Consider the following 14,387-nt stretch of genomic DNA (forward strand, 5'->3'; position numbering starts at 1 on the left):
GCCGGCAGCGAGGAAGAGTAGTACATGGTAGGTCGCCGCCGCTCTGGTCCCGGGAAGGCCACCGCTACTCCACTCAGTCGACGCCAAGCTTGGTGGGGTAAACATTGGCGGCCGATTAGCCGCTTGACGGCGACGTGGAGGCGGAAATCTTCAGAACCTTGTGCTCCGGAGGAGGTTATCGAGGTGGATGAGGAGGAGGCAAAGGCAATGGCCGGCTTTCTCGGGTTCATGGCCGGACATGGTGGTCGGGTGCCGGCAATCGTTTAGATTAGGTTTACAGTAGGTTTTAGTACGGTTTGTGCGAAATATGTAATGAATTTCGTCCACTTTGTAGGGAAAGTTTTCAAAATGTAATGAATTTCATCCGGTTAATTTCAAATTTGCTTTGTTTGCACGAATTTCGTCCGGTTAGTTCATATAGTTGTCGAAAGGTATGCGGGCAGCATCGGATGGCATCCATCAGTGTCCTCGGACAGATGCCGGTGTAAATTTGTGGGCCAGCGCTGGAGATGCCCTAACTATCATGCTATAATCGCTAACAATCCTCCATTATTTGGCAGGGAACAGTTATCCCTCGATCAAAATCAGATCCGCGGTGTTTCGCACTCCTCCCGCGTAAGAGTGTAAACTCTTGCTTACATAAAAATGGAGCAAGTGGACGGCACTGTAGCACGTCATATCACTTGAACTAGCCCGCCTAACGAGCGGGAAAGCACCGCCCTCGTCATTTTGTTCTGGATTTCTATCAATCGATCGCGCGAAAATGTTACGCTTCGCAAGTTCTAAAGGAAAAGGCGGCACACTTACGACTCGTACGCATCGCAACCCCGACAGTCTGGCTCGCACGCCGCTCACCAGAGGTGACACGCGTTGTCTTGCAATTTCACTGACATGTGGGACCGTAATTGAATAAACCGTCGATAGCCGAAATCTAATCGCTCGGCGGGCGTCGGCTGAGAAGAGAGAAACGGGGGAGGGAGAAGAGATCGTCCGCCCGCCGCGGATGGACTCCAAGAAATATATGGTGATAATGTGAGGTGGGCCATGCTGGAGTCCGGACCGCTTTCGGAGCCCGCTCTCACCGCCCTGCCCCCCCCCCCCAAGACGCCAGCTGCCCGCCGCATGCATGCATAGCAAGGTAGTACTCCTTATGTGGAGGAGAGAGAGGCATTGACAAAGTCAAGGAGTGGGCTCTGCAAGAGCCCGTCTCTACACGTGCTCCTAGGTATAAAAAATAATTCTAAAAAAGGCATAAAAACAATTGTGTCTTAAAAAAGAAAGGTAAAAAACATTTGAGAGGAAATAGATAGAGAGAAAGTGAGAAAAAGTTGTAACCTGGGCATTACATGAGGAAGGAGGGAGTGGTGCACATGCCAAGTTCACTGGGCTGCCGTGTTTCACACTCCTCCGTCGTAACAGTGGAGACAATAGCTTTCATCAAAAATAAACAACGAATACTCGTTGCTCGTCCTCTATATCGGAAAGAATACTTTCATTCGCCGACATGTGGGACGTCGACCATCCTGGTCCACCTGCCATGCACAAAATTATCCTGGTCTACCCCGGTCGTATCGCAGGCCCAACCTTTCCCACTGTAAGTTGTTCAGACGAAGGAACCATCATGACTTCGTTGAATTCCGCTTCTTCAAGAAAACTTACTGTACCCGCAATACTGCTACCACACGCGAAGACTAGACGGCACTGTACCACGTCATATCACTGAAACCCACTAGGCCAAACTAGCCCGCCTAGGTCATCTATTTTGGAACGGAGGGAGTACGTCTCTGCACTGCTATGATTTTGTGTTGCACGTTCTCTGTACTTTTGCTACGATTTTCCTACCCTATGAACCAAATGAGGCCTGAATGTATGTCAACTATTGTCTGATCGATCGCTAAGCCTACAATTTTAGGAGCTAGGGCTATTTGTCGATCGACGAGGGATAAGTATAAGCGTACCACGAGCTCATCAGCCCCAACGTTTCTCTTCGGTGAGTGTTTTGCAAGTACTATAGCTCGCACAGTAGCTAGCCTACTAACACCAAGAATCATCAAACAAGCCCTGCTGATATGATAAATAGTTCAAACTTACATCTAAGCATGTCATATATTACATCAAAAGCTGGTGAGGATACATCTGTTTCCATAACTCGGAGAGGGTTCGCATGATTCACTATCAAACAAAAGTAGCAAGATCCGCCCACACAAGACAGTGCACTAGCCCTAAGATGGTTTGATAACACGCATCGTTCTGGTAATTAAACACAGGGCAATGCAAACTACCCTGAAGGATTAGCGCGACCAACTATTTCTTGTCATCGATCTCTCGGGCAATGACCACAGCACGGACAGCGGCATGGGAATCGATTTCTAGGGCGATGTCCACAGGACTGACCGCGACATCGGAATCAATCTCTGGGGCGATGTCCACAGGATGGACAGCGACATCGGAATCTATCTCCGGGGCGATGCCAACAGGACGGGCCACGACATCGGAATCATTAAGGACGTCCACCGGCACCTGCACAACCCTAACATATTAGCAAGCACATTGCAAATAATCAAAAACCACAACTATGGTAATAAGCCATTATTTTTTACCTTGTGCAGCTCACCGGGGGATCTCATCCCTCCGGGGGCCATCTCCTCGTCCTCGATGGGGGCCATCACCTTGCCAGGGGAATACTGCTTCTCAACGGCAACTATCTCCTCAAACTCGGTCTTGAGCCTCACATAGGTGGCAATCAGAGTTCCTGGGGTAGGCACGGTGGGGCCCTTGCTGTTCTTCCAACTTTCTTTGAGGAGTTCGTCCGCCAACGTCCTCAACTCTTTGGCCAGTGCTTGTTTCTTGGAGTTCTTCGTCTCCATGGGTTGGCCCGCCAACATGGTCAACTCGTTGGTCGGTGCTCGCTTCCTGGAGCTCGATGTCTCCAGTGGGTTGTCCGCCGGCAACTCTTTGCCTAGTGCTCCAGGATCCATCAATGAACTGACAAACAAAAAGCAATCGAAAGGAAACCACAATCGCAATGAAAACGGGAAAAGAATAGGATATGAGAATCGGTCAGTGCTTCACAAAAAGAAGATTCTTGGAATGAAAATATAGCAGCATAACTGATTCGCCCACCTTTCCTTCGTCGGTACAGAAGAAAAATGGCAGAAGTGAGTAGCCTGGAGTGAGGTTTTCTTCAAGAAAGGGAAGAAAGGGCTTGAACGAGCGTTCCAGTGAAATGATGGTTGCTTCGTCCAGTCCAACTTGGAGGCCACCTTACCACTGCTGGTAAAGGTGTGGGTTTTGTGATATGACGGGTCATGACGGCCACACCGGGGTGACAGGTGAGTCTCGACTGTAGCACCTCGCTGTGATTTGGTGGATGGCACGCGGGCTTGGATGCTTTGAAATGTCCCGCATGTAGATAGAGCGGCTAGTCATATAGGAGTGCTCAATATTGTGCACCGCGACCAAGGCGGAGAGGAAAATGAGAGAACTACGTAATTAATGCATGAGTTTAGTTAGGGTAGTTTTGTAAAGTACGAGATACATTCCTCCAATCGCAAAATGCCTTGGTTCATGAGATTTGAGATTTGAGCCCTATAAACCAGAAGGGAGGGAGTACTGCACACGGTGTAGTCTAGTCACTTGTTGAAATCTCTAGAAAGGCAAATACTCTCCTTTCCGGTTTACAGGGCTATACTACTCCCTCCGTCTAGGTGTGTAAGTCATCTTACGAAAACCAAATAGTCCCAAAACACTTAGGTGCGGTGCATTAACTTCTACCTTGTTTCTTGTTTCTTGACATATCAACCAATAAGAGATGAGAGGTGTGCATGCTTTTAATGACTTGCAATGGCTAGTTCATTGCATGCAATGCTATTAATTAGCAAATAAACATTGGTGACCCCAGGAGGAAACGGTGCTAAGCGCGTGGACCTATGCAGAATGAGTATCAACCAATGGATAATGGAGTTTAATTGTTAAACAATGGCAATTTTGTCTCATGCAAGAGCCTGGCTAGTACTCCAAGGAACCGCACCACGCGAGCGTTCGCAACTGCCACGTTCGGGTTGCGCTTGGCTCTTCGCCTCTTCAAGAAGACGAACAATGATGTTACTCCTACTTCTACAGTATCGAATCCACTGCTGCATGTCCGTCCACCTCGTGCGGGAGGGATAGCGTGTAGCGAAAGCTTCTACTTACTGCTCCTGCCTTTGCGTCTATGACAGGTGGGCCCAACAGGTGGTTGGCCCTCCTGTCATGCAGCCAAAGGCAGGTGCAGTTAAGGCACCGGAGCTCAGTCCGCGAGGGAGAGGGCGTTGTAGTAATCAAATTTCTCGGTCTTGTACGAGTTGACGCGACACATCAAAGCACTGCACTCGATATAAGTCTTTTTACACATTTCAAATGGGCTACTTCGTATGTAGGAGTAGACATATTCTGCTTCGTATGTAGTCACTTGTTGCAATCTCTAAAAAGACTTATATTTGGAAACGGAGGGAGTACAACACATGCATGCATGCCGTGACTTTCCTTTTGATACTTGCATGTGTTGATTTGATGCACTTTGCCAAATTTTGACTATAAATTTAACTAACCAAATTTTCATGCATGTCACAGAAAATTACGGGGCTGTTTGGATTGTGACTATGTTTGTCTTATGTTGCCACATTATTTTTCCCACACTTGCCACACTTGCCTAACCTGAGTTGCTCAAATTGTTAGACACACTTTGGCTTGCCTAAGGGAATCTTGCCACAATATTTGTGTCTATGACATGTGGGGTTCACTGCTAATAAAAAAAATCTTGTCTTAGGTGTGGCTTATAAAAAAGACTTATATTTAGGAATGGAGGGAGTAGAAAATATAAATAATAATGCATGTTGGGGCAACCCACGTTTCCGCTAATTTTAGCCGTGGGCTTGTTCACAATTTTTACGAGGGGGTGGTTGTTCATTTAATGGAGGGACTTGTAGTACCAGACTTGAACGATACAAAGTGCGACCTGGCACACCGTAACACCACTTGGAACAAGCGGGTAGCTATCTCAAAAAACAATCAACAACTAAAAAAACCGCGACCAGGCATGTAGTAGTACACAATTTTAAACGATTGTTTTGATGGAGTGAAAAAGGAAAACTACCCCACTATGTATAAATAGGCCGGAGCCTCCGTGCTTGCTTGCTAGGGTTGCTCTATTCACACACTCTCATACTCTCCAGATCTAAACAAGATAGGGGTAGTAACGCTGTCTTTCTCCCTTCAAAAAACACTGGCTTTCTATCCTCACCGCTGGTTACAGATCCGGACGTATCCCCCTCCGCCGGTGAAGGGGAGGAGGGGCAGCGTTTAGGCCGTCGTCGATAGCGAGGGAGGAGACCCACTGCCGGCCGCACCGTTATCTCTGGCCGAGCGCCGGCGCGGGAGGTCCTCCGATCCCTTCGTCGTTGCCTGTGGGCGGATCCGGCCTCCCGCCGCCCACCAATCCACATCCCGGCGACCTTCAGGTATATCTTCGTTCGTAACCGCCTTAGCTCTACTTCCCCAGCTTGCTACGTCGCTGCATGTGCATCATTTTCTACCTCTCAGCCCCTCTCGATCGGATGGTCCAACGTCACATTTTTTTCTTCTATTGTTAGAGGTAAAGCTACTTCATGGAGTCGAATCTTGTACTCCCTCCGTCCGAAAATACTTGTCATTGAAATGGATGTATCTAGATGTATTTTAGTTCTAGACACATCCATTTTGATGACAAGTAATTCCGGACGGAGGGAGTACTTGGTTCAAACAAGAAATAAAGTGGGGGTGGGGGAATTTAGTATGTACATCGGACTTGGTACAAACAGGAAGGAAAGGGGGTGAAAGTAGTACAGACTGGTCATCCAACCGGTCTCTTGGTCGAAAAGGGAAATATAGGGGTAACGCTGTACACAGTGGTATGACCAGGACTAGATTTGCTATCCACACATAGGAGTAGGTGGCTAGAGTGAACAAAAATGGGACCAACCCAGGTATGTTTCTTGGATGTTTGTTTCTCGGGGCAACAAACTATGAATCACCACTTTATGCCCCTGTTTACGTACATGGTGCTGGACTGCTGGTGCACCCACTGTCCCATGCCCTTATACCAAATATTTAGGCTCTGTTCGGAATAAAGGGGCAGAAAACATAGGTCTTGATGAAAATAGAGGAATAGGAAGGGAATGTAGGTATAAAACTATGGAACAGCGAACCGGAGGAAACTCTCAAGAGAATGTGTTCGGATGGACTACGAAATGTACAGATTTGTTTTTTTAGAGTAGCATGCTTGGCAGTATGAGATGCTATTTGTTTATTCAGCTGCACAGTGACTACTCTTGTCCTCACCTCATGTACCACACATAGGTTGATATTTTTATTCCGGCAACACAGCACAGCAACCTGTTTAACGCATGGCAGCGAGCGCCTGCCTCGGGCTTCCGCCCAAAAAATGAGCAGCGCGTGGATGTTTCTAATCCTATGGAATCAGTACTACCAGACTAGCTTTCCTATGAAACACTATTCACCTTTCCCGTGTTCCGAACGGTTGGAAGGGAAATAATACCGTAGGAATTGTGTTCCTACGAAAATCCTGCACCAAACCTGTGAACCGAACGCAGCCTTAGTTGTTCTTAATCTAATGTCCCTCGTAAAAATGACGCCATGCCACTGTTATAAGCCATGACAAGTTTAGCCAAATGTTTTTGCCTGTAATTGTTTGAGACTCTGACTGTTTCCTCTGTGCCTTTTTGTGCAAACAGGGATATCCAATTCACCTGGTTGCTGTTGTGACATTTTGGTGCACTGCACAAAACTCTTCTTAAAAGAAGTGACTTTTGTGCTGTTTAACTGGAATGTCAGAATGGAACAGTTGGTTCATTTTGGTGGAACTACACAAAGGGAGATCTGTGTTCCAATCCTCATCATCCATATTGGCGCCATAACCTTCCTTTAGGTAAGAATGATATTTAATGCATGTGTTCATCTCTATTTTCCGACTGCCATGAGAAAATAATGCTGTTTTTTACTAGTACACTTGTACTCCCTCACTGACAAAACCAATTCTGAATTAGAAGGCCAATCATGTACTTGGTTTCACCAACTAGTGAGGAGAAAGAGAAACAGAGCATGAAGAGGAAGAAGAAGAAGAATAAACAGTGCCAAGGCGATCTTGCTGAAGCTAGAGGCCTCAGTCGAGGCCATTCAAGGGCTCCGGCAACGACTACCTTACATGTGAGACGATCCTCCAGGGAGCCCTTCCACTTCTACTGTCTCACTTAATTAATTAGGAGTACTTAAGTACCACTAATTTATTACTGCCTAATTTTCCTGTTGGAGTTAAACAAATCTTTAGTAGGACCCTATGCTGAATCATGTACGTGTGTATGTTTGTCTATGGAGGTGAATCATGTGGTGGAGCAGGGAGGGAATATTATTAGTGTCATGACATAATAGTGCTATTGTTTTGCATGTCAATTTATTGCCATTGGTTCAATGAGGCAATGTTTTGCGTATTGTCCATCATGAATTTGATGCTACTGTTTGAGTAATATGCTAATGTCTTCCTATCCTTTCTCACTAAGCTAATGAAGGTTTCACCTTGTTCCTACTTGTGCAAACAGGGATCATGTTGTGCCAATCATACATTTTAGTGGAACTACACAAGACAATACAATGAACTGTATCCCAGCCAGTGCTTTAACTCTACTGGAAGTTCTTCATAATCTTTCGATATAATCTCAGCACTGGTAAACAAGAGTGATTTCAACCATACATTTGAAGTGCACAAAAATATATACTATTGTGTGATTCCAGTGAGTGCTTTATCATCTCTTATGGGACTACATGAATAAGCTTTTTTCTCGGGTTGGTACGGGCCTAAGGCCTTCATCCATATTAGTTTGTTGTCATCTCTATTTGTATCGTGCTACTGTCATGAGAAACTCCTTTATCTTTGCACGTTAAAGTTTTGCAACCTATGATAAATGGCAATTCTTTGAGTGTTGAGTTGAGCTAATTGGCACTGATTAAATAAACTAATACCTCTCTTTAAGCAAGACTACTATGTTGCTAACTTTACCCATTAAGATAATGAGGGTGCTTCTATTTGTTAATGTATGTTTCATCAACTAGTCCCACTATTACAGTAATCTCACTCTCTCAATATATGTGCCAACAGGGATGCTCGATTTTGGTGGAACTGCACAAAAACTTTGGGTGCTTCATTGCCTCGACAGCTTCCATCCTTTCCTGTCAGTCGCTAATCTCTGCTTGCTTTCTTCCTTTGTTGTCAGTCGCTTGGCTTATCTCGGCTTCCAGTCAAAGGAAATAGTAATTGATATGCTACCTCACACAGGTTGGTACTGGTCTTTATCCTGATTATTGTGCCTGTCATATGTATTGGTAATTTGGTATTGTGCTACTGTTTGCCGATTTCATAAACGAGTAATTTGGAGCCTAAACTCGCAGGAAAATCATTACATTGGGTGATTTCAGTAGAACTGCACAAAATGATCAGATGGAAAGGTACTTATGCTGCTGCTATGTACTCCAAAGTTCACTCAGACAAGCATCGATGTTGACAAGAAGTGCATATATTCATTCGAGTATCAACCGGCGTCAACCAATTGTCAAACTCCAAGTATTAGGAGAGTGAACGCCAAAAATATTGCTTGGTGCATAGCCTAGAAAAACGCAGTCCAGTCTATGGTCCCAACTTGTGCCTTTTGGTTATCGGCACATATGGTAGCGAACTATATGGCATGGAGTCTAAAGATTCCAGACAAGTTGGTTGACGCGTATATTCATCTGGCACTTAATTAGTCTGCACACCAAGGATGCTCCATTTCAGTTGAACTGCACAAAAAATTTAGGTGGTTCATTTTCTCAACCGCCTCCTTTCTCGTCTGCAATGTAGAATTTTGGTGAGATACAGGACCAAGATGAGCCAGTAAACTAGTTGGATGAAAGTAGTGGCCAAGTTGCTCAAACCTCCCTCGGCACGAGGCCACTATTTGAGGATAAACCTACAAGCAAAGTTCAGATTGTCTGTGCTGCCTCTTATGTACTCGAAAGTTTACTCGTACAAGAACTAATTTTAGCAAGAAGTGCCTCCGATTGAACACCATTTACCAGTCTGTACCCTAGGTAATTAAAGTTCTTCCATGGATCATATTGGCTGTGATCTCAATCATTTGGATGCATAAACATACTGAACATGTGTATATCTGAATCTTTTTGTGTATTATGTATGAATATTGTCGTGTGATCTATCAATCATTTGGATGCATAGATATGCTGAGCTTGTGTATATATGAATCTTTTGAGTTGTTGATAGTAAATGTTGGCTATGAATATGAACGTGTCCTGTGAACCTGAGTTTGATATGAATGTTTACCTTTTCTGTTGTATTTGTGTGTGAACTTGTTAGCTAGTATGCCTACTGTGGGGTATAAAACGCAGGTCTCTTATAAAAGTAATGCTGTGTCCAATTTATGTTTTCCCTTCTAACCACATTATATATATTTATATTATTACTATTATCGTATATTTTATAGAGACTTATATATACATTATAAAAACATCCCACGTGTTATTAACTTATAAAAGTAAATGTTTAACGGAAGTTGGCAAGGAAAATCCTGGTTGTTTTTGACTCACAGGCAAGGAAAATCCTGGTGATTACGTACAAAAGCTTGCGAAGATTTTAAGGACCAATTTAATAATAACGCGCTCATTTTTATTTAGAGCAATAACTCGCTAATTTCTTAATTATATATATATATAAAATGTGCCTCTCCGGTTTGTTCTTTGATATTAATTGCTACTTCTAACATAACATTATATATATAACGAGCCCACCTAATACGTGTATTTCAAGGAAGTGCAAATGGGCTGGGATTTCTTAGAAAATATAAATGGGCCTGATTGACATGAAATTATTTGTTCACCCAGCCCAGCAAATGGACTGTACATTCTAGAAAACATGGGTTAAATATATGCCACATTTTTGCAGGCTGACATGTGGGCCAATAGGTCGAAGCCTACGCAGGGCGTTGTCAACTTGGTCCACAAATGATTGTGTCATCCACAGCCATTGGATTTATATCCAACGGCCGGCATGCACCTTCAATCTCTCGTCTTCTTCCTCCAGCGTCGCCGGGACCGCCTGGTCCGGCCTCCGGTGGCTAGCGGCTCTGCTTAGCACGCATCGCTGCGAAGCGCTACATCACCGCCGGCCAGGCTATCCCTCCACCCCTCGACACCTCCTGTTATTCTCCACAGACTACAGCCCCACGCCGCAACAGAACCAGTTATAACCCTTCTCCTCCTCTCAATTTGCGACTCCACTGCCGCGTTTTCCCATCTCCGAGTCGTTCCCGTCCGGGGCCTCGCCATCGTCCACCGCCTCGCTGCGTTCGGTGCGGCGTGGTCAACAAAAGAGAGTCACCGGAAGAGGACTGTACGTGGAGAGCCTGACAGCTGGGACCCACGAGGTCCATGGTCGCACGCAAGGAAAGTTCCTCCTTATTAAGCTGAAAATAAATGTTTCCTCCACCTGACAGCTGGGACCCACCGGCTGTATCTTCGCACGGAAGGAAGTGCCTCCTTGTTTTGCAAAAAAAAAATTCATCCCATTGACAGCTGGGACCCGTCAGATTTGGTGACTGACTTGTGGGCCTACTAAGCGGACGTGTACGCACGGCTTTGTCAACTTAATCAACAAATGATTCTAGCAGCTGGACCGTTGGATGTTAATCCAACAGCCATGCTCCTTCTTCAACCTCTGTTCTTGCTCCTGTCTCCCGTGGGCAGCACCGCGGCTGTGCTACCGCGCACCCGAACCAGTGAAGTTTCCCACTCCTCTCCATCTGCGACTCCACTGCCCCGTCTTCCCCGGGTCGTTCCAGTCTGGGTGCGCTCGGCACGGTGTGGTCAACGTGGTCAACAACCGAGAGTCATCGAAAGATGACTGTACGTGAGAGGCTGAGAGTGGGGACGCACCACGCCCATGGACGCATGCATGCAACGGAACGCGGCAAGGTCAACGTGGTCAAGGAACGACTTCCATCGGAAGTATACTGTACGTGGAGAGTCTCAGCTGGGTCCACGGCCGCAGCAAGTAAGTGCCTCCTTATTACGCGAAAAATAATGATTCCTCCAACTCATAGCAGGGACCCACTGGAGGGGCCACCGTATTTTGCGAAAAAAATGTTTGCCCCCTGACTGCTGGGACCCACCTGACAGGCCATCGTATTTCGCGAAAAAAACGTTCCCCCCGCTGTTAACTCGGACCCACCGGAAGTGCCTCCTTATTAGGCACAAAAAATGAATACTCCCCCGGCTAGCTGGGACCCACCTTGGTGGGAGGCTTACTTGTGGGCCTACTAAGTTGACCGGGACGAAGGGCTTTGTCAACTTAGTCAATATGAACGATTCTAGCTCCAGTGACCGTACAATGTCCATCCAACGGCCGTAGTGCTTCTTCAACCTTTGGTCTTCTTGCTCCAGCCGCCCAAAGCAGCGCCGGTCGTGCCGCATGCTCCTGCCTCCCGTGGCAGGCTGTGCTGCCGCGGAGGCCTCACCGCCCCCTACTATTCCCACCGCTGGCCAGGCCCTGCGGCGACGGCAGCCTCACACCGCAGCCGAACCAGTGAACCCTCATACTCCTCTCCGCGCGGGCTTCCACTGCCGCGTCTTCCCCGGCTCCGCGTCGTCCCCTTCCTAGGCCTCGCCGTCGTCCACCGCCGTTGTGCTCTCCGCGCGGCGTGGTCAACATGGTCAAGGAACGACTTCCATCGGAAGAGTACTGTACGTGGAGAGGCTGACAGCTGGGTCCACGGCCACAGCCTATTTTTTTGTGATTTGCCAAGTAAGTCGCTTTGTTAGGCCTGTTGGGCTGCAAATCTTTCAAGACGAGGAGAGCTTTCATTCGGCTGGCCGAGAAAATGGCCCATCAGTAATGAGAAATGGGCTGTACATTTTTAAAACACATCAAACCGGCAATTAGTTTCAAATATCTTTTTTTATTTCGAGATTTTAAATTACATTAATTTTTATGCGTGGAGAATTTGTTGGATTTTATATTGATATACATTTATTTTTAAAATCAGTTTGAATGTGAGTCGAAATTTCGGGATTAAAAACAGTTCGGACCACACCGAAATATGCAAAACTTCGTATAATTTTTTAACCGTGGCCACAATATGGGCTATAATGCTAACAAAAAGAATATGGGCTCCAAAAAACCTTAATAATTAGCAAATGGGCTGTAAATTATTAGAAATAATGGCAGATGGGTTGTATGCTGTTTTCCACAGATTTGAGGCTTTCCTAAAAAAAGGTTGACGCACAAGCAGTGACTGTTGGATGGCCATCCAACGACCATCATGCTTCTTCAATCTCTACTCTTCCTGCTCCAGCCGCTCAAACAAGCGCCGGCGGGACTGCCTGCTCCCTCCTCCCCGCGGCCGGCTCTGCTGCCGCGCAGGCCCACCGCCCCACCGTACTCCCATCGCTGGCCTAGCCATCCCTCTACTCACCCACACCTGCTGTTATTCTCCGGCGACGGCAGACGAACCAGTAAACCCTCGTACAGTCGTACTCCCCTCCGCGTGGGAAACAACTGCCGAGTCTTCCCTGCCTCCGTGTCGTTCCCTTCCTAGGCCTCGCCGTCGTCCACCGCCCTGGTGCTCTCGGCGCGGCCTGGTCAACGTGGTCAACGAACGACATGCATCTGAAGTGGACTATACGTGGAGAGGCCGACAGCTGGGTCCACGGCCACACGCAAGGAAATGCCTCCTTATTACGCGCAAAATAATGATTCCTCCACCTGACATCAGGGACCCACCGAAAGGGCCTCTGTATTTCACGAAAAAAATGTTACCGCCGCTGACAGCTCGGACCCACCAGCTATATCTTCGCATGCAAGGAAGTGCCTCCTTATTACGCACCCAAAAAATGAATACTCCCCCTGTTAGCTGGGACCCAGTATAGTGGCGGGCTGACTTGTGGGCCTACTAAGTTGACGGGGACGGAGGGCTTTGTCAACTTAGTCAATATGCACGATTCTAGCTCCAGTGACCGTACGATGTCCATCCAACGGCCGTAGTGCTTCTTCAACCTCTGGTCTTCTTGCTCCAGCCGCCCAAACCAGCGCCGGTCGTGCCTCGTGCTCCTGCCTCCCGTGGCCGGCTGCGATGCGGCGGAGGCCTCACCGCCCCCTACTACTCCCACCGCTGGCCAGGCCATCCCTCTACTCACCCACACCCCCTGTTATTCTGCGGCGACGGCAGCCTCACACCGCAGCGAACCAGTGAACCCTCGTACTCCTCTACGCGTGGGCATCCACTGCCGCGTCTTCCCCGGCTCTGCGCCGTCCCCTTCCTAGGCCTCGCCGTCGTCCACTGCCCTGGTGCTCTCGGCGCGGCGTGGTCAACGTGGTCAAGGAACGGCTTCCATCGGACGTGGACTGTACGTGGAGAGGCTGACAGCTGGGTCCACGGCCGCAGCAAGGAAGTGCCTCCTTATTACGTGCAAAATAATTATTCCTCCATCTGACAGCAGGGACCCACTGGACGGGCCACCGTATTTCGTGAAAAAAAATGTTTGCCCATGACTGCTGGGACCCACCAGCTAGATCTTCGCACGCAAGGAAGTGCGTCCGGGCAAGAAAAAACGATTCGCCCCCTGACTGCTGGGACCCACCAGCTACATCTTCGCAGGCAAGGAAGTGCCTGACAGTCGGGACCCACCTGGTCGAAGCATACGTAGCGTTGTCATTCTGGTCGCGAACGTGTACGTACATATATACTGGTGGATGTAGAGGTGCGCACGTGTCGTAGTAGAGGCGCGCACGTAGCATGTACACGTACGTACAGCGGCCAGGGTGCAAGAAAGAAAATACGGCCACGTATGTGTACATACGGGCGGGGTCTCGAACGCCTACTCGCGCATACGTACGGCCAGGGCTCGTGTACATGGCTGGGTCGGAATGGAGAAATAGCGTCGTCGTCGTGTTCATGGGGAGGCAAAGGAATGCGTCGTGTTCATGGGGAGGCAGCGGAATGCATTGTGTTCATTGGGAGGCAACGGAACGCGTGGGAGCCAACCGGCTGGGTCGGAACGGAATGCGTGGTCGTGTTCATCGGGAGGGCTTGGACGGAACAGGCGATGGAAACGAGGCCTGGCGTACCGCACAACAGAGGAAACGGACCTCCTACATTCGGAACGGGGTCCTGTTGATCGGGAGGGGTGTGGCGTACCGCAAAATAGAGGAAACGGACCTCCTATGGTCGAAACTGGGGTCCTGTTGATCGGGAGGGGTGTGGCGTACCGCAAAACGGCCGAAACGGACCTCCTACGGTCGAAACGGGGGT

Source organism: Triticum aestivum, chromosome 5D, assembly GCF_018294505.1.
Source record: "Triticum aestivum cultivar Chinese Spring chromosome 5D, IWGSC CS RefSeq v2.1, whole genome shotgun sequence".
Classification (NCBI taxonomy): domain Eukaryota; kingdom Viridiplantae; phylum Streptophyta; class Magnoliopsida; order Poales; family Poaceae; genus Triticum; species Triticum aestivum.